We start from the raw sequence: 20,104 nt of genomic DNA, 5'->3' as shown, positions 1-20,104 counted from the left end.
TGATGGTAGAGAGGAGAGTGAAGAAGAAAATTTCTATGAGCGGTGGACATATTCACTGTCTTGAGAATATTGACTGTGATCACATACACACATACATATACAGCTAAAAACTATTCAGATTTATACTTTAAGTAGGTGCATGTTATTGTAATTCAGTTGTATCTCAGTAAAACTATTTTCTGCAGAAAAATAACTTTGTAGAAGAAAATAAAAACAATTTTGGGAGGACAGTATTTCATCACCAACATTATTTAGGAATGTTAGAGTCTGGTGATAATAAAAAGCAAGCCTTGGTTTACTCTGCTTTATTATCATTTTAAAATTCTTTCTTTTAGTGCCTGAATAACGTGAAATGCTTATTTCACTGCCCAGTCCTTAGTAGACCACTGCATCACCATAAGTTATTAGCAAGTAAGTGTTCTAATCAGTGTTGGATTTTTTTTGGCCTCCAAACACCATTATTTCACTCCCTGGATGTAGTATTGGTGATTTTCTGTAGGATGAGTTACTTGGTTCTTCTGTCTTTGGTTGCTTATAGCATAGTGTGTGTTGCAACATATGAGGTAGATGGCCAAAGCAAATTACTTTGTTAGCCTTTTGACACATTGTAGCTTTCCTTATCTTGATCCCTGCCTACCCAAACTCATGAAGCAAAATGAACCAAGTTATTTTTTCCCCTTGTCTGTGCTATAAATTGTAAAGGAGGGAAATTCTTCTTAAATGCTCATTCCTGACCCATATTTTACCCCCAATATCTGGCTAACTGTGGATCAAATAGGGACAGAGTACAGAAGATAGACACAGGAGGTGGCACCTGCAGGGACTTTATTGAATAAAGGCTGTATTTTTGAGTGGGGAAGAGTGAAACTGTTCAAGAAAAAGCAGAGTGGGGGAAGGAGTCTGTGGGCAGGTTGGCTCCTCCCGGTGCCCTCTTTGCCCAGGCCAGGAAGCACTAATGGCACTCCCGTGCCCTTGTCTGCTCACTGGTCAGTCTCCCTTCCGGCATTGTGATTTCCATGAGAGCAGGAACCACCACGTGTTCATGTCCCCAGCCCCATCTCCAGCACAAAAGAGCATATGGCAGCTGTACACAGAGATTCATTCATCAATATTTTCCCTAGTAATGCTTGCTTAGGCAAAAGTGACTGGCCCAAGGTCAGGCACACGAATGAGGTGGTGGAGCTGGCAGTCGAGCACCAGTTTGACTAACTCCAAATTCTGGGATTTAGAACACTGTCTTACAGGAGCCCCTCTTGAGTGGGGCAGATGCTAACTATGGAAGAGAAGCTAAAAAGGATCCCTTCCTCCCTTGACATTAAATAGAAATCAGGAATGTCACACCTGGACATCCTTCACCATTTACTCTCTGTGGGTGGGGTTGGAGACAGCCTGTCACAATTGTGAAAGAAGGAGGGGGCATCCTGAGACAGCAAGTGTCCAAGTCCATCCACACCTATGCTGTACAAACTGAAGGAAGCAATAGCCGGACTCAAGGTGGAAGAAATCTGATAACAAGTGTAGTAAGAACGAGGCTTTGAAGTCCTCAGCTCAAGGTTGAAGTCCCAGAGAGGTCACGTGCTACCTGTGTGCCTTGGGAAACACACAGTCACTCTCTGCCTCTGATTCCTCAGGAAATCATGTCACGTATGACAGAGCTGTGCTGGAAAGGGTCACAGTGAGTAGCAAGAGTCTGTGACCCATGTGGCCTGTCCCTCAGTTGTCACTCTTCAGACAGACATGCAACCCCTTACCCAATCTAGAGTCAGGGAAGGGAATCCCCAGGAGCTCTCTGGGCAGGAGCCGTAATGAGGAGCTCGCTTTTGCCAGCTGGGACAAAGTTTTAACACTTGCCGGGATCAAGGATCTGTGTATTGATTCAATCCGAGGTTAGCAGGCGCCACGAAACTGCCACTGGGAAAGTCCGGACTGGGCCCTGAGACCGGCTTCCGCGCGCTAACGCCGGGGTGAGGGGCCTGCGTGGCAGAAGCACTTGCTGCTGCCCTGGCTCGGGGCCCGCGCCATTGCAGGGGGGCAGCAGTTCATAATCCTCCCGTTTCTAGGAGCTTCCCCTGCACCTGTGCTCTAACAAGAGCCACAGACTGGGCACGGAGTGTCCAAAGAACCCTCCTGATTACAAACTAGGGGGCCGGCTAAGGGAGTTGATCGTGAGCACCAGGGCCACAAGGCCTTCCAGGAAGTCCAAGGCCACATTCTCTGCTCTTCACCACAGCAGACCCTTCTGCAGAGCTGTCCCAAGAGGGGCCTGGCCCTGCATAAACTGGGTTCTCCTCACAACTCTGGATGGTTTACGAAGCCTTGTTTTGTGCCAGGAACTGTGCCAAGAGCTTCAAAGACAACACCCCACAAAATGCACAGGCCCTGTGACAGCCCCCATTTTACAGAAAAGGACAGATACTTCTGAGTCTTTTTGGGAAAGAGATCAAAGCTCTTGTGTTCCGCCATCAGCACCTCCTGGGGAGTACCCAGCACTGGGAGGGGGAGTGGCTAATCCCGGACCCCCATAGGAAAAGTGCCCCACACTCCTACACTTCTCTGAAAGGTGGAGTGAGGAAAGGCAAAGAGAGGTTGATTCTGGGCAGAGAAGGTACTTGGTGAACTGGCTGATCCCAAGCTCAGGGTCTTCCACAGAGATGCAGAGTGTTCTCATGAATGGGGCGGAAGCAGCACCCATCTGTCCAGATTGCTTCTCCAGGCTTGAGTGTCTCTGAACAGAGGGTCAGAGTTGAGTGAGGCTGAGGGCCCAGACACACTAGCCAAGGACAGCAGAAAATCAGAGTCAGGAGGTGAGTACAGCTTCTCACAGCGTGCTGGAGAAAGTTTTGGCCCTCTGTGTCCTACAGTGAGTAACAGAAAATCCAGCTGCATGCACGAGGTCTGGGGGTGCCTGTATTTGGGAGTGCCAAGGAAAGGGCAGGGAAGAGACTGTTGGCAGGAAGGTGAAGAAGAGTAAAGGGCATGGCAGGTTGGCCCAGACCATTCTACTCATGTCCCACTTGAAACCCTTGCAAATGGGAAGTATTTGACAGTGTTCTTAGGGTTGGCTATGAGCTGCCAGGGCTCCAGACAGATTCTGCACTGAAATAAAGAATTAAAAAATGAATAAAGTACTGCTGGTAAGAAATACTTTCACGATTTTATCATGAAATGATAAATGTAACCAATGTCTAATGAATGACTCCTGAATACAGCCTCCTGAACATAAATATTATGTGCCATTTTAATAACATTCAAAGCTACTAATATTATTTCATTGAAAGATTTAATTTTCAAAGGAGCTAACATAAAAAGTGTGTTAATATTGTTAAGTGCAACCTCAGCTAAAAGATTATCTTATTTTATTACTGGTGCTATAGCAAAACCTCAGACCAGGTGGTTTATAAACAACAGAAATATATTTGTCACGTTTTCGGATTATGGGAAATATAAGGCCAAGGTGACAGCAGATTGTGTCTGGTGAAAGCTCTCTTATCCCACGATGGCACCTCATCGCTGTGCCCTCCCATGGTGGGTGGGCGAGCTGGCTAGTCCCCTAGAGCCCTCTTATGAAGGTACTAATTCTGTTTCCACCCTCAGGGCAGAGCCTCAGAGCCTGATCATGCCCCAAAGGCTCACCTCTTTACATCATTGCATTGGCATTAAGATTTCGTGTGATTTTGGACAGGCCTAAACCTTCAAACCATAGGGGAAGTTAATCATTCACTCCAACTTTGGGCTTCCTAAGCAGAACACAGGGAGCCCTAGAACCTTCTGGAAGAGGGCCCAGGAATCCACTCCATTCTAGAACTGACATCTGAATTCTGGCCCAAAGATGTGTTTTCCTGGAATTTTTTTTAGCTTGCTTCTAATTTTTTTAAAAGTGAGGCAAATGTTTTTAAGAATAATATTTCCATGGAAATCTAGATTTCTGGTTTCTCCAGTAAAATCAAAGAACCTGGTAATGCTGAGTTTGCAAATCAAACCTCAGCTGGAGCTGAGTGACGTGGCCACCTTAGGTGGGCATGAGCTCCCAGCTTACCCCAGTCCCACCACTTGCTCACATCCCTCAGGGAGGAAGGACACCCGCTGTCATTCATCGAGGAGCTTCTACACCTGCTTTATCTTATACCCACCAGATTTCACTCATTTGTGTTACTTGTCTGATTCCTGTAGACCTTGGCTTGGCAACTCCTGTTCTCATCTTGCTTCCTCCTGTCCCAGATGAGAACACAGTAGCCCAGATAGAGGTGAAAGCATTCGCTCACAATCATGCAGCTGCTTTGTGGTAGGTGGGATTAGAACTCAGGTCCCCCAGCTCAGACTTGAACTCTCCCATACAGCATCATTCAGTCTTCCCTTCTTTGTGGAGAATGATTTGTACACATTTAATACTTCTTGTTTTCTTCCAAATTAATGAGGAACAAATTCAAGAGCAACAGACACAGACTTTGGATGGAGAGCCAGACACTGGCCTAGGTACCTGTGGAGCAGAAATAGAGCAGGCCTGCTCCTGCTAGAAGGAGCCCCAAAGGCCTGTGGTGAGATGAGGAGGGAGCACCCAGTCCACCATGAGGAGCCAGAAGGCACAGGGAAAGGTTACTGGTAAGGACAGAACCAGGCATTTTCTCAGTGCAAAGTCAGAGGGGGCACAGAGACGGGTGTCAGAAAAGTTACTCTAGATAAAGGGAGTAAAGTATGTCGTTTCTTTTTCTTTTGAGACTGCATCTTGCTTTATTGCCCAGGGTAGAGTACAATGGCATGATCTCAGCTCACTGCAGTCTCAAACTCTGGGCTCAAGGGATCCTTCTGCCTCAGCCTCCTTGGTATTTGGGACTACAGGTATGCACCAGTATTCCCAGCTAAGTTATTTTTTATTTGTTAATAAAGACAGGATCTCAGGCTAGTCTCAAACTCCTGGCCTCAAGCAATCCTCACACCTCAGCCTCTCAAGTTGCTGGGATTATAAGTGTGAGCCACAGCTCCTGGCCCTCAGCATGTAGCAACTTAGGAAGTGAATTTTCCCTGACAGAACTATATGCTCACAGAACAGGTCCAAGCAAGTCATATGGAGTGAAAAATTTGGTCCCTTATAACTCACAATTAGCTGTGCCTACAAATTTTTCCATCTGAATTTCCCTTTAACTCAGATCTCTACACCCATGTCAGAATAAAGAACTCTCCATAGCATAGTTTTTTGTTTTTTGTTTTTTTAAGAATGTTGTTGGAAGGATTGGATATCCATATGCAAAAAAACAAAAAGAAAACAAAAAAAGCCCTCAAAACCAAAAACCTTCTAACTGAATCTTACACCTTATACAAAATGAACTAAAATTGTATGTGGATTTATATGTAAAACTCAAAACTATAAAATCTTTCCTAAGAAATCATAGGAAGAAATCTTTGAGACCTCAGGCTTGGAGATGAGTTGTTAGATAAGAATGTAGCATTCGGATCTAAAATAATGGGTGAACAGAGCTTTATTACACCTATAAAGAAAGAAGTTTGCTCTGGGAAGTCTACCATTAGGAGAGTTAGATGACAAGCTACAGACTGAAAAGATATTTGACAATATCACATATCTGACAAAGGGCTTTCATTTAGAATATATAAAGAATGCTTACAACTCAATTGTATAAATTAAAGGGCAAAGATGTGTACAGACATTCAACAAAGATGATATGTGGATGGCAAATAAACACATGCAAATATGCCATTAGGGAAATGCGGATGAAACCCACAGTGAGATACCACAATACGTCTGTTAGAATGAGAAAACAACAGTAACAGCAATGCCAGGTGCTGGCAAGGATGCAGAACAACTGGATCTCTCCTCCACTGCTGATGCAGATGCTAAATAGTGCAACCTCTTTGAGAGTAAATTGGCAGTTTTTTAAAGTTAAACATAAAGTCACCATATGAGCCAGCAAACCCATCCTTTTTACATGAATGTTTAGCAGCAACTTTACTCATAATCACCATAAATTGTAAACAACACAAATGCCTTCAGTGGGAGAAGAAATAATGACTATGATACATCTATATTGTGAAATAATACTCAATAATAGAAAGGAAAAATCTACTGATACAAGCACCTCCAGTTGCTGGAGGAGAGCTGGTATGTCATCTCAGTCCAATTCCAAAGGCCTTGGGGGCCAAGAGAGCTGGTATGTCATCTCAGTCCAAGTCTGAAGGCCTGGGGATCAGGAGAGCTGACGGTGTCAATTCCACTCTGAAAACTGACAAACTCAACACTCGAAAAGAGCCAATGTGTCAGCAGAAGTCCGAAGACCAGAGAAGACTCAAGTTGTACCACAAGTATTCAGGCATAAGGAGTTCCTTCTTGCTCAGTCTTCAGTGGATGAGGCCCCTTTCAACATAGAGGGCAATCTGTTTTACTCAGTCTACTCATGCAAGCATTATTCTTATCCAGAAACAACCTCACTGACAGATGTGGAACGACATGTGACTACATGTCTGGGCACCCTGTGGCCTAGTTGAGTTAAAATTAAAATTTTAATTAATAAAATTAACCATAACAATAACTTAAGTAAAATCTATGCAGTATGCTATGTTCTGAGCTACATAGACGTTGCGTGACCAGAGACACATCTAAATATTATCCTACAACAGAGCTAGGGGGTGATGCATCTGACCATATACCCTAAGTGATGACTGTCAACCCTGTCACAAGGTTGCTACTTAGTTCATGTTGTTAACTAAATGAGTAAATATTTTTTTAAAGTTTGTTTTCTACCTTTTTCCTCACCATGTTAGTTTTTACTGTTTCTCTAAAAAAATTAAATGTAATACTGTAAAATTACACTTTTCTAAAGTTAGTAATCTTCAATTTCAAAGGATCCTAACTAAAACAACAATACAAAGTGTTCCATTTCTTTTAAGAAATACAGCTTCCGTGGTCCTAGTGTGATGGAAGTGAATGGATGTTCTTAAGATAAGCCAATTCAGGGAATGGTAAAGAGTGGCTGTTCTTTTGCCAAATGAAATCTCAAAGTCCGTTGGCTTTGGGTGGCTAAAGAGCATAGTAATAACTATTAGCTAACTAATTTATTAAGCTACTGTTTTCCTTAAAGTTATCATAGATATCATAAGAACTGACCATGCATCACTAAAAAGGCACAGTAACTGAGAGAATGCCAGGAAGGCTATGTTAACCAGTGTGATGAAAGTGTGTCAAATGGTCTGTGAAGCTAGTGAATGATGCCCCATGATCATATCAATGTACACAGCTATGATTTAATATAAAAAAAAAGTAAGGACATTTTCTACCTAATTCCAATACCCATTATCACACCTAACTAAATCAATAGTAATTCCTTAGTTGTGTTTAACACTCATCTTTTTTTCCCCCAAATTTACCCAATTGTCCCTATATGCTATTTATATTTGGTTTATTTGAAGCAGGAGCCAAAGTTTACACATTACATTTGGTTGTTACATCTCTTCTAACCTAGAAGAGTCCCTTCTGTCTCTTTCTACCTCCTTGACTTAATAAAGAAATCTAGCCAGCTGTTCTATAATAATTAGCCTATTTTACTGTTATTGATTAAGAAGAAAAAAACAATGGGCAAAATAGTCTTGCCATCTTAATAAAACTTAATGTCCTTATTCTATGATTGATAATTTTGATTGGAGGTTCACTGAAATGCACTTTCAAAGGCAAAGTAAGCAAAACAAAAACCTTGACCTTGACTTGAATATGACAGAATCCCTGTGATTTGGTTCCTTGAATCTTAGAGTCAGAGGCTGCATTTCTCTGATTTGATGCCCAGTTTCTTTGAATGCCCACTGTGATTTTCTTCTCTTTTTATTTTTCAATTCACTTTTCAAACAGCCAGCAATCTTCACATGCAGGCTGCTGTTAGGAAGGTATACAGTCTCCCACCAGCTCTGTAAAGTGTCTCTCTACTAAGGAGACTATTTCAAGTGAAATGATGAGTGCTGAATTTCCCTTGCAGTTGGTTATATCTAATCTGCTTCTCAAGCCTTCTCTCATGTGGAAGAGAAAACCCCCATGACAGACAGAACAATAATTAGTACCAGTGTTTCCTCCACTAAACTTAAATTTTATGGTGCATGTGCACTGGGGATGGGAGAAAGGGTTCTTTGTTCATAGTGAAAGGAAATTACCACTTAAAAATATGACTCCTAAGGGAAATATTCAGAAAATGGTACCCACTCATTAATTATGGGATAAGTGTTGTGCTTTCTTAGACTTGTGGACCAAAGTGCTTCTATTAGACTGCCTTCTAGTTCTAGTTAAGCAGTGTTAAACTTTGGGTGACCTGAGGCAGCAACCAACCCATTTTCCTTAGACTTATACGCTCAATCTAAAATGTCAGGAAATTGAATACACTTCTAATGTCCTATAGCACTGTTGAGCTCAATGACTTAATCATATTAATAGCGATTCAAATTTTCCCATTTTGCCTCTCCCCTCCTCCTGTAAGTAACCTCTTTTGACAGTAACCTCTTTTGCATTTGAATGTGTTGGAAGCCTCTTTAATGTTTAGGGAGCCATGAGTCAAGAGATCCCTGTTCTTAATCTTCAAGTATGATTTTGACCAACAGGTAACCTGTTATCTAGATCCATAGGCTTTAGGTTTCTCACATGTAGAGACTACCCAGTTTTCTGCTTCTGACCAGTGAATTCAAATACATTTATGTTAAAATGTGTGTTATCACAGGGTTGCTTAGAACTGATCAGATTAAAAATATAGAATATGATAGTACCGAATGGGTATAGCTGACATTCAGTATACGCTTTACCTACACTAAAAAAGAGGAACATACTATTGGGCACAAACCCTGTGCCTAGCACATGTACGCTTATTATCTCACTGATCACCACAAGCTGGCCAGCCCATTTTAGGAATCAGCAAAGCATCTTGACCTTGAATATGACATAATAAGGATTCCAACTCAGGCCTTCTTTTCACACCAGTTTTCTTTCCAGTGTTCAAATTCAACTTTTTAAGTTGTATATTTGAGTAATGTCATTGTTTCTACTTAGACTGAGCATAATTGAAGATCTGTTCTCATTTTTCTCCTATGGTATCCTACAGGAAAGATAGCATGGACAAATTTAGAAAACTTTTCAGAATTATTCCTATTTGGAGAAAAATTCAACCACAAGATATTTGTACCAAGCAGCCATAGAAACCACAGCCTCAAATTGTGTCTTATTAAAGTTCTTTTTATGAAGCTAAATAGCCCAAAATTCCTGCTTTGTGTTTTAAAAATGGATCAATTATCAATGTGTATGGTTACATCCCTCTCCTATTTTTGTATATATTACAAAATTGTCATTAATGATCTTTTTTTTTTTTATTTGTTTAGGTATTCTTTCTGTTATATTTAACTCGAGTCATTGTCTTTCCAGGGATATCAGTATACCACATAGCAAATTCAGCTTGCTCTGGGGGTTCAGAAGAACTATAGCAAACAGCTGGCCCACTGGGGGACACACGCATACTACATTGGGTGTCATCACACATGCAAGTACCTTCAGGCTTTCCTGCATGTTCACAATAAGAGCAAACCAATAACACAAATTCTGACAGTTTTTCTAGTTTGGGTTACCTTTTAGATACATTTTTCACAACCTTCATCATGTCTTACACCTAAGATTAAAGAAAGAAGGTGAAAAAGTCCAAAGAAAAGAATCAGTAATCAGTCCCATGCTACAGCTGCTCGTCTACAAGCTTCTGCCATGTATATACCAGTCAGCTCCTGTATGTGACTGGGGCAGGGTTGTAGTCTGTTTTTTCAGTGTAAGATGGTGGGGATGCTCTGGGTGTCATTGGACTGTCCACTCCCCATTGCTGGCTGATTTCACATGTGAGTGATGTATCCAGACAGGGATGCCATTCACCTTCACTGTTGTTGGTGAGGACAGGATCACCAAGTAGGGGCCTTTTCACCAGGGTTTTAGCGGGCTCAGGCTCCAATCCGTAATCTACACCTGGTTACCTGGAGAGTGGGGGTGGACTAGGGGTGATAAACTAACAGGATATCTACCATTCACCCATTCTGAAATCTTGTTTTCATTATTTTTCCTGGTAACGTTAGTTGGTTAGTAAGTTAGTAAATTTTGTTTCTTCCAGTTCTCTCAGGGTCCCTGGTAAACTTCTTAAAATGGGAAGGGTCCTGTGATATAATATTTCATAGGGTGAGTAACCTATTCTCTTTTTTTAAAGCTTTTTGAACAAGGTAACATTGATTGCATTTGTTAGGTAAAGTCCCTCTTATAATTGTGTTCCACCCCCAAAAGGTATATAATACACAGTGATCCCCCAGCCCTCTCCTGTCTTCCTTCTCTCTACTCTTCCCTTCCACTACCCCCCACCATGGTCATTAATTGTCTTCGTATTAGAATTGAGTAATAAGATTCCTGTTTCTCCACTCTTGTGATGCTTTACTAGGAATACTTCCTTTCAGGTCAATACAAAAGATGGAAACTTTACATCTTTTTCTAGTTTCCATGGTATTGGAAACACACATCCATACTGAATAGTATACCATGGTATACATATACCACAGCTTGTTAATCCATTCCTGGATTGTTGGGCATTTAGGCTATTTCCACATTTTGGTGATTGTAAATTGACCTGCAATAAACAGTCTAGTGGAAGTGTCCTTATGATAAAAGGATTTTTTTCTTCTGGGTAGATGCCCAATAATGGGATTGCAGGATCAAATAGGAGATCTACTTTGAGTTTTTTGAGGGTTCTCCATACTCCCTTCCAAAAAGGTTGTATTAGTTTGTAGTTCCACCAGCAGTGTTAAAGTGTTCCTTTTTCTCCAAATTCACACCAGCATCTGCAGTTTTGAGATTCTGTGATGTGGGCCATTATCGCTGGGGTCAAATGATATCTCAAGGTGGTTTTGATTTGCGTTTCTCTAATGATTAGGGACGATGAGCATTTTTTCATGTTTGTTAGCCATTTGTCTGTCTTCTTTAGAGAAAGTTCTATTCATGTCTCTTGCCCATTGATATAAAGGATTATTGGCTTTTTTCATGTTGATTAATTTGAGTTCTTGGTAGATCCTGGTTATCAAGCTTTTGTCTGATTCAAAGTATGCAAATATACTTTCCCATTATATAGGTTGTCTATTTGTTTTGGTTGTTATTGCCTTAACCTTACAGAAGCTTTCAGTCTAATTAAGTCCCATTTATTTATTTTTGTTGTTGTAATTGCCAGGGAAGTCTTCTTAATAAAGTCTTTCCCCAACCTGATGTAGTCAAGTGTTTTTCCTATGCTTTCCTTGAGGATTTTTACAGTCTTTTACACGAGGTTATTCAGTTCTTCCAGCATCATTTATTGAATAGGGATTGTTTCCCCCAGTGTATGTTCTTGTTTGGTTTATAGAATATTAGGTGGATGTTAGCTTCAATTCATGGTTTTCTACTGAGTTCCAGATGTCTATGTCTCTATTTTTGTGCAAGTACCATGCTGTTTTGATCACTATGGCCTTGAAGTACAGCCTTAAGTCTGGTATGCTGATGCCCATGGCTTTGTTTTTATTGCTAAGAACTTCCTTAGTTATATGTTTTTTTTTTTTTTTCTGGTTCCATACAAAGTCCAGAATTATTTTTTCCAAGTCTTGAAATTACAATGTTGGTATTTTAATAGGAATGACATTTAATCTGTAGATTGCTTTGGGAAGTATAGACATTTTCACAATGTTGATTCTTCCCAGACATGAGCATGGTATGTTCTTCCATTTGTTAATATCTTCTGCTATTTCTTTTCTTAGGGTTTCGTAATTTTCCTTATAGAGGTCCTTCATTTCTTTTGTCAGGTATAGTCCTAGGTATTTCATTTTCTTTGAAGGTACTGTGAAGGGCATCCGAGAATATAAATTGGCTGAAAGAGAAAGATCTGTTTCAGGCCTCTCTCCTTGGCTTGGAGATAGCTGTTTCCCATGATGTATCTTCACATCATTTTCCTTCCATGTGTTTCATTTTGCTCCAATTTCTCATTTTCATAACAATCTCTGTAAATACCTGTTTACAGATAAAGACATATTCTGAGGTACTAGGAGGCAGGACTTCAACAAATGAATTTTAGGAGACACAGTTTAACCCACAAGACTGCCCAAACTTATTATTATTGCTTATAAACATAGCAACAACAACAGAGTGATGATGTTCCCCATGGAGGAGTCCAGTCTTCCAATCCTTTGCTTTTTATGTGAGAGAAAAATAGGATCATTGATATAGCTTTATTATTAATTTTTTTTAGACAGAGTCTCACTTTATCACCTTCCATAGAGTACTGTGGTGTCACACAGCTCACAGCAACCTCCAGCTCTTGGGCTTAGGCGATTCTCTTGCCTCAGCCTCCTGAGTAGCTGGGACTATAGGTGCCCGCCACAATGCCCAGCTATTTTTTGTTGCAGTTTGGCCAGGGCCGGGTTTGAACCTACCACCATAGGTATATGGGGCTGGTGACCTACTCACTGAGCCACAGGCACCACCCAATATAGCTTTATTCATGCACATGTGCAAACACAAAGCCAAACGAGTTCTGGAGCTTCAGCTTATTCTACAAAGGCACATATCATGGCTATTCCCTGGCTTCATGGATGGCTTGACTCACAGAGTCATTCATTTATTAGCAGCAGAGAGCCTGAAGGAATTCACAGTGAGCAAAGGCCTCCATTGCGGTCCACAGATCAAGTCACAGGAAGCCACAGCTGGGTATAGCAAGATTAGAAAAAATAAGGGCAACCTAAAGCAAGTCACTTGGCTTCTTTGGCCCCAGATCTCAGAGTAAAATGGAGATGAGCATAATCATGCTACCATACACACTAGGCTATTGTGAGGATAATTAAGACAAAATGAAACTCTGCATCATAAAGCCTGTTATACATAAGCAGTCAATAAATGTTAAAGATGTATAATCTATGGCCAGACATGATGCAAAGTCTCACCCTTCCTAGTTCACTGAATTTAGAAATGCTACCCAGGTGGTTACTACTTACGTCACTTAGCATCCTTGGAAGAACAAAACACTAGGCCACTCTCATTACAGATTTCTAGTGTGTTGAGATAATTTTCCTCTGATTATTCCTACTTTCATAGAAGCCTTCATTTGAGATCAGTAATACAAATGGGCTCACTCTAAACATATGCAGGTGATGCAGACAAAGGCAATGGTTTCCATAGCTACTAGGGCCATGTGCCAGAGTGGCAGTCTTCCATTCCAGCACCACAATCTCACCTCCTCCCATTATTCTCCTTAACCCAAGGTTTTTGCTTCATGGTTTTAAGAGACTGAAAATGCCAACAACTTAGCTATCTTTGAATATGTACCACAGAAAAAGTACTAAAAGGGCGGGAACAGTCAGCTTGAGATTTTGAATTGGAATCAATCATTTCTTCAGATTAATGGAGAGTTCAGACAAAGTGAGAATGTTGAGAGCACTAATGGTTGGCAATTTTATATATCTGTTGAAAGAATTGATTGATTTCATTGAGCATAAAAAATTTACAAAACTACTTTTTTAGATCAAAAAGTCTGGAAGGTGAACTATTGAGTGCTTTATTAAACTATAAAGTTACATTATTTTTATTTATTTATTTTTTTAGAGACAGAGTCTCACTTTGTCACCCTTGGTAGAGTGCCTTGGAGTCCCAGCTCACAGCAACCTCCAGCTCCTGAGCTTAGGCTATTCTCCTGTCTCAGCTTCCTGAGTAGCTGGAACTACAGGTGCCCACCACAATACCCAGCTATTTTTTTTTTTTGTTGTTGTTGTTGTTGCAGTTTGGCCGGGGCCAGGTTCTAACCTGCCACCCTTGGTATATGGGGTCAGCACCCTACTCACTGAGTCACAGGCACTGCCCCTGTAGAGTTACATTGTTTAGAGGAAATCCCTCATCCAAACACTTGCCTTGAGCCTTCCAGGACTGGTATGTCTTTGAAGAAACAAACCAGCCTCTTCTTTATCCCTGGGGACCATGCTGTAGAGGTGCATGACAAATTGGGGAGGAGCTATACAAGGCTTAATTTGGTTACTCTCTTCACCACAACTAGACCCGCAGCATCACTTTGACCCCTTTCCTCTCCCTCTGCATTATATCCAACTGGTCATGAAGTCTGCTAATTCTGCTATGAATTTACTATTTGAGGAATCTTATCAGCCTTTTTCATTTTCCCTGCTGAAGCCTGCTTTTAGGCTCTTATAACTCACATTTTTCCTTGGAATAATCTTGCACTATAGATAAAATGAAATCTGAAGTTTCTGGCTTGGAGTTCCAAACCCTATACAGTGGAGCTCCAAGCTCTGTTTCCAGGGCTGTCTTTCCATGCTGCAATGCCCCATCCACCCACAATGGCCATGTATTTCCCTTGTTTTGTGAACTCCAGACTTATGAGTAATACCCCTTTGCTTTTTCTCATGCTGCTTTTTCAACCATCACCAGCCTCTTCACCTTATCATCTGCATATTACCCCTTGCCAATGAAAGCCTACTCACCCATTAGAAGTCCCATTCAAATGCTTACAGTAAACATTCCCTGACCCTCAGGAAAGAATTAATCAAGTTTCCTCGAAATTTCCATGCCCTTTAATTATATATTTTCTTGCAACATTAAGGAAAGTGTAGTTAAAAGGCAAAGTGGAGTCAACTAAGCTTTATTTAAAATCCCAACTCTACTAATTCCTAGTAGTAGGGAGTGACCTTGGACACATTATATAACCCCTTTATGCCTTAATTTTCTCATCACAACATGAGAATAATGAAAAGAACTACTTTTTAGAGTTGTGATGAATAAACGAGTAAACATACATCAAGTGTACAGTATAATGTAAACACTTCAATTTTATTTTCCTCATTTATTCCCGATATGTTTTCTGTGCTGGAGAAGCATCTTTCTCTCTCTCTTCCTTTCAACCCTCCTCTCTGACCTCCACCCCAAACCTACATTATTAGAAGAGCAACAGGTCTTCAAGGGGAAAGGATTCTGTTTTATTTTCTTTGTTTTTCAGGAAATCTAGCCCAGTTACTGGCACAATGTGAGTAATTAATATTTGTTGAACAAATGAAAAAAATTGCATTTTTCAATGGATGCCTCTGAAATGAGCTGGCTAACTTCATTAAGCTTTTATTTTCCATTAACAGGATGATGCTAAGCTAGAGGAATGAAAGAAATGCAGTCACACTTCATTTCCAATCCAGAATTCACCAATTACATCATTGTTATCACTATCATCATTTCTCTCTTCTTATTGTACTCACTTTTTAATAGAAGACTTATTCCACAGAGATAAACACATTTAATTACCTTTGCAATTGCAACTGGTATAGCTACAATGACATGTAATAAAATAGAATTTATACCAATAAGAATTAGTAGAGATAAAGAGTAACTTCATAAAGATAAAATGCTTCAATCATCAGGAATATAGAACAGTTGACTTTCATTTTATTTGTACAAAGAAGATGGTCACAATATATAAAATTAAATTATTTAGAACGACTATACAGACAAATAAAAAATTGCAAACATGGTATACTGGTCTTAGTAATAAACAGCTCAAGCGTATTCAAATATTAGTAAATATATTAAAAAATAAAATTAAACCACTAATAATTGAAACATTGTAAGCACTGCATAATCGCTGAAGATAAAAATTCTAATAACTAAACACTGAACATTTGTAAACATTAACTATATTCTTGGCTACAAAGCTAATCCCAAAATCTAAAATAATTTTATTTATAGAATATACTTTGTGATCACAAAGTTATGTCTGAAATTAATATCACAAAGGTAACATGAAAATTCCTGTGTTTTCAGAAATTTAAAAATATATAAGTAAACAAGCAAGTCTTTTTTTGAGACAAAGAAAAGTTTATTAATTTGCTGACAAATGAGTAGGATGACAGAGTCACATCTTAAAGAACAACTTCCCTGTAAGCAGAAAAACAGAGTTTTAAAGGGGGAGGGGTGCAACTTCAGGCTATTGCTGTTTAACTATAGCATCTCTGGTGAAGATGATCTTGTGACTTCTGCATGAATAATTCTGTTGAACCATCTCCTGTGGCTTAAGATACTGGTAAACAAAGAACAAAGAACACTCCTCTGCCCCTCTGATTACTGGTCTTGAGCAAGAAATCTGGTTTTAATTCCTCAAAAAGGATGAGAGGCTTTAAAGATACAATTTGTAAAACATTTTTCCCTTTCTCAGACCCTTACTTCTGTTACAGCTTCATTTTGATAACAAATAAGTCTTAATGGGAATTAGCAACTATTCTGAAGTAAAGGTAATAAAATACTAGTAGAAAAATGTGTGAGGTGAAGATAGATCTGTGCTTAATAAAAATATTTTGCTTAAATGCATTATTAGATAAGAATAAAGGATGAAGATTAATGTACTAATTATTTCAATATGTTTAGAGAAGTACAAAAGTACCTCCTAAATAATAGGAAGACTGTATTAAAATGAGAGCCAAATTAATGAAATAGCAAATGAATGTATAATAAAGATCAAGAAGACCAAAAGTTGCTCCTTCAACATAAATAATAAAAATTATACATTTCTGTCTCTAGCACAGTCATGTAAAGAACTTGAAAACCGTGACTTCCTTCTCTAAAAAAATAAACATGTTGAATAAATTGAGCAACTTTTTTTGGATTCTTTGGAGAACTGAGGTATCAGGGAAAACTGTAAAGACAGGCAAATGTAAAAAGTCACAACCAAGATCTGCCAACTTGCAGCCAAAGCTGCTGGAGCCACAAACTGATAAGAACATTCAAATGGTAACTTAGACCAAATGGTGGAAGTTGAGTGTGGCCTACACTGAGAATGAGAAATTCCTGGGGTCACAATCCTAGAGAAAATCCCTATACTTTACAGGCTTACACTAGAGAAACCACAGCGAGTTCTAACCTAAATATGCAGGAAAAATCCCCCATATTTCTGGCTGAAGGAGGGGAAAAGTAATCACTTTGAGTGATGAGATTTCTCCATAATAAATATCTACTCCCTAGTGGGACAAGATTTTAACAGACCAATAATACACCTAGCAGAAAGAATATTTACTGAATGCCAGCACTTTATGGGCTTTCTGTCTCACCTAAGTGGGGGTAATCTAAGAGACATGTTTGAAGTTCATAGTTCAGGGAATGAGACCACTAAAAATTTAACTGTAAGATTATAGAGTATTTACTTCTGACACACCTCACTACCATAATAATGAGAACTCCAGTATAACACCCAGGGTTATAACTGAAATATATGCAAGACACAAATATTGTCTGCAGAAATTTTCAGAGAAGCTGAAAGATGAGAGGTGAGACAAAAATAAGGACATGAGAGGAATCTGAAGCCTCTGCATCTAAAACTGCAGAAAACATTAAACATAGTACAACTCATAGCTGCTTTAACATCAAACTTCACACCAAAAGATTATTTAACTTAGTTTGCAATACTCAATACATCACGCCTGGATTTTACAAAAAATGATAAAGAATGCTAAGCAGCAAGAAGAAATACAGTCAGGAAAGACAAAGCTAGCATCAAAACAAAACTCAAATGTGACAAAGATTTTGATATTATCAAGAAGAAAATTTAAGATAATAATGATTATTATGTTAAGAAGTCACAGGGAAAAGTAGATAATATAAAAATAGATGGCTAATATCAGACAGAAAGTATAAGAAAAAATTGAAAAATTGTTCTGAAACTTTACAACACCATAACGAAAATGAAGAATGTTTTTGATCAACGCATAAGAAGAGTGGGCATGGCTAGAGAAAGAACCAGTGAATGTGAAGATGTGACAATCCTAAAGTGTAATAAAAAGTGGGGGAGGAATGAAAAATAAAAGAAGGAAATAGGTAAGAATTTAAAGATCTGTAACATGAATAATTTGGATATCAGAAATATAAATTCAAAATGGAGTAGAAGAAATATTTGAATAATAATGTCCAAAATTTATCTAAAATTAATTTCAAATAGAAAACTACAGATCCAGGAATCGCAGAGAACACCAAGGAGGATAAATTCTGGCAAAACATGCACCTACAATTACTATACTCAAACCACAGAAAGAAAAAATAAACTAGAAAGAAGTGAGAGGGATGTAGTCCCAGCTGCTCGGGAGGCTGAGGCAAGACAATTGCTTAAGCCCAGGAGTTGGAGGTTGCTGTGAGCTGTGTGAGGCCACAGCACTCTACAGAGGGCCATAAAGTGAGACTCTGTCTCTACAAAAAAAAAAAAAAAAAAGAAAGAAGTGAGAGGGAAAAAAATGTCATACTCTGTAAAGTAACACAGGTAAGAATTACAGTGGACTTCTCATAAAATACCATGAAAGCAAGGAGAGATTGGAAAGAAATATTTAAAGTGTTTCAAGAAAAAAAATAAATAAAAAACCCTTTAAACCTAGAAGTATATATTGAGCAAAATTTTCCATCCCCAATGAAGGAGAAAGAGAATTTCTTGGAAAAATTCAACTGAGAGAATTAATTTCCAGGAAAATTGCCTTGTAAAATATGTTTAAAGAAGTTATTCAAGTAGAAGAAAATGACATAGATTTGAACCTTGAATTTGCATAAGGAAAGAAAAAGCATCAGAGAATAAAGAAGTGAAGAAATAATATTTTACTTAAATTGCCTTATTAACTGATTTAAGAGATAATTGTTTATTTCAAGTAACAATAGCAATGATGTTTCAAGTTTTGATACCCTATGGATAAGGTTAACAGAAAATAGGAATAAGGATAAAGGGAAGAATTGTGAATATTTTGTTATAAAATATATACGCCATCTATGAAAGGATATGATATTATTTGATGGTGGACATAGACTAGTTATAAATATATATTGCTAATTGTATGGCAAAAGCTATTTTTTAAAAGTATAGTAGATATGCTAACAAAAGAGGAGAAAAGAGAATCATCAATAATTCTTACTTAAAACCAACGAATGCATGCAGGAAAAGAGCAAGAAAAAAAGTAACTGCAATGAATACAAAACAATTTCAAACATGGTACATGTTAATCCATGCATACAAAAATATTTTTAAGTGGGAATGGTATAAATAAATAGATTAAAAGATAGCATAACAGTCAATAAAAAGAAGACACAACCAGCACATTGTACCCCTTGATTGCACAAATGTACACAGCTATGATTTAACAATAAAAAAATAAAAAAAAAAATTTTTGAGAAAAAAAAGGAAAGAAAATACTTTAACTAGAGTGGCGCCTGTGGCTCAAGGAGTAGGGTGTCGGCCCCATATACTGGAGGTGGTGGGTCCAAACCCAGCCCTGGCCACAAAAAAAAAAAAAAAAAAAATTCTTTAACTATAGACACTTAGGATGTGAAAGATCTCTATAAAGAGAACTATGAAACTCTAAGAAAAGAAATAGCTGCAAATAATAACAAATGGAAAAACATACCATGCTCATGGCTGGGAAAAATCAACATTATTAAAATGTCCATACTACCCAAAGCAATATATAATTTCAATGCAATCCCTATTAAAGCTCCACTGTCATACTTTAAAGATCTTGAAAAAACAATACTTTGTTTTATATGGAATCAGAAAAAACCTCGACTAGCCAAGACATTACTCAGAAATAAAAACAAAGCAGGAGGAATTACGCTACCAGACCTCAGACTATACTACAAATCAATAGTGATCAAAACAGCATGGTATTGGCACAAAAACAGAAGTAGATGTCTGGAACAGAATAGAGAACCAAGAGATGAATCCAGCTACTTACCGTTATTTAATCTTTGACAAGCCAATTAAAAACATTCAGTGGGGAAAAGATTCCCTATTTAACAAATGGTGCTGGGTGAACTGGCTGGCAACCTGTAGAAGATTGAAACTGGACCCACACCTTTCACCATTAACTAAGATAGACTCTCACTGGATCAAAGATTTAAACTTAAGACATGAAACTATAAAAATCCTAGAGGAGAGTGCAAGGAAAACTCTTGAAGAAATCGGTCTGGGCGAGTATTTTATGAGGAGGACCCCCCCGGGCAATTGAAGCAGCTTCGAAAATACACTACTGGGACGTGATCAAACTAAAAAGCTTCTGCACAGCCAAGAACACAGTAAGTAAA

This window comes from Nycticebus coucang, chromosome X (genome assembly GCF_027406575.1).
Source record: "Nycticebus coucang isolate mNycCou1 chromosome X, mNycCou1.pri, whole genome shotgun sequence".
In the NCBI taxonomy this organism is placed as follows: domain Eukaryota; kingdom Metazoa; phylum Chordata; class Mammalia; order Primates; family Lorisidae; genus Nycticebus; species Nycticebus coucang.
Note: the sequence above shows the minus strand (reverse complement) of the source record.